Below are 1,792 nucleotides of genomic sequence, written 5' to 3' on the forward strand. Positions count from 1 at the left end.
TCCTCTTATTTATGAAGTGCAACAGGTACAGACATTTAATATCGACTAATGTATGTATCTTAATGTAGGGAACGACATTTTGGATACGATGAAGGTGGGTGGAGTCCACACGCCCATAAATAAGGACGAAAGCAGGTTTAAAGGAACAAATCCTCTTATTTATGGAGAAGTGCAACAGGTACAGACACGGAATATCGACTAATGTATGTATCTTAATGTAGGGAACGACATTTCGGATTCAATGAGGGTGGGTGGAGTCCACACGCCCATAAATAAGGACGAAAGCGATTTTAAAGGAACAAATCCTCTTATTTATGGAGAAGTGCAACAGGTACAGACACAAAATATCGACTAATGTATGTATCTTAATGTAGTGAACGACATTTTGGATATGATGAAGGTGGGTGGAGTCCACACGCCCATAAATAAGGACGAAAGCAGGTTTAAAGGAACAAATCCTCTTATTTATGGAGAAGTGCAACAGGTAGAGACACAAAATATCGACTAATGTATGTATCTTAATGTAGTAAACGACATTTCGGATACGATGAAGGTGGGTGGAGCCCACACGCCCATAAATAAGGACGAAAGCGGTTTTAAAGGAACAAATCCTCTTATTTATGGAGAAGTGCAACAGGTACAGACACGAAATATCGACTAATGTATGTATCTTAATGTAGTAAACGACATTTCGGATACGATGAAGGTGGGTGGAGCCCACACGCCCATAAATAAGGACGAAAGCGGTTTTAAAGGAACAAATCCTCTTATTTATGGAAAAGTGCAACAGGTACAGACACGAAATATCGACTAATGTATGTATCTTAATGTAGGGAACGACATTTCGGATACGATGAGGGTGGGTGGAGTCCACACGCCCATAAATAAGGACGAAAGCGGTTTTAAAATAACAAATCCTCTTATTTATGGAGAAGTGCAACAGGTACAGACATTTAATATCAACTAATGTATGTATCTTAATGTAGGGAGTGACATTTCGGATACGATGAGGGTGGGTGGAGTCCACACGCCCATAAATAAGGACGAAAGCGGTTTTAAAGAAACAAATCCTCTTATTTATGGAGAAGTGCAACAGGTACAGACACGAAATATCGACTAATGTACATGTATGTATCTTAATGTAGTAAACGACATTTCGGATACGATGAAAGTGGGTGGAGCCCACACGCCCATAAATAAGGACGAAAGCGGTTTTAAAGGAACAAATCCTCTTATTTATAGAGAAGTGCAACAGGTACAGACACGAAATATCGACTAATGTATGTATCTTAATGTAGGGAACGACATTTCGGATACGATGAGGGTGGGTGGAGCCCACACGCCCATAAATAAGGACGAAAGCGGTTTTAAAGGAACAAATCCTCTTATTTATGGAGAAGTGCAACAGGTACAGACACAAAATATCGACTAATGTATGTATCTTAATGTAGTGAACGACATTTCGGATACGATGAGGGTGGGTGGAGTCCACATGCCCATAAATAAGGACGAAAGTGGTTTTAAAATAACAAATCCTCTTATTTATGGAGAAGTGCAACAGGTACAGACACGAAATATCAACTAATGTATGTATCTTAATGTAGGGAACGACATTTAGGTTACGATGAAGGTGGGTGGAGTCCACACGCCCATAAATAAGGACGAAAGCAGTTTTAAAGAAACAAATCCTCTTATTTATGGAGAAGTGCAACAGGTACAGACACGAAATATCGACTAATGTATGTATCTTAATGTAGAGAACGACATTTCGGATACGATGAGGGTGGGTAGA

At 39.6% G+C, this 1,792-nt stretch overlaps 1 long non-coding RNA gene across 2 annotated transcripts; it reads left to right on the top strand.

The window, feature by feature from the left end:
• Window positions 1–1,703, top strand: LOC109589058 (uncharacterized). Of its 2 annotated transcripts, none has more exons than XR_002188501.1 (3): window positions 1–25; window positions 69–178; window positions 1,605–1,703. It is a non-coding gene; the product is annotated as an uncharacterized LOC109589058 (long non-coding RNA). The 2 variants fall into 2 exon arrangements; XR_002188502.1 differs by lacking the exon at window positions 1,605–1,703 and adding an exon at window positions 375–472.
• Window positions 1,704–1,792: the final 89 nt, after the last annotated feature.

The sequence above is a fragment of the Amphimedon queenslandica genome, unplaced genomic scaffold (assembly GCF_000090795.2).
Source record: "Amphimedon queenslandica unplaced genomic scaffold, v1.1 AMPQUscaffold_11669, whole genome shotgun sequence".
NCBI classification, from domain to species: Eukaryota; Metazoa; Porifera; class Demospongiae; order Haplosclerida; family Niphatidae; genus Amphimedon; species Amphimedon queenslandica.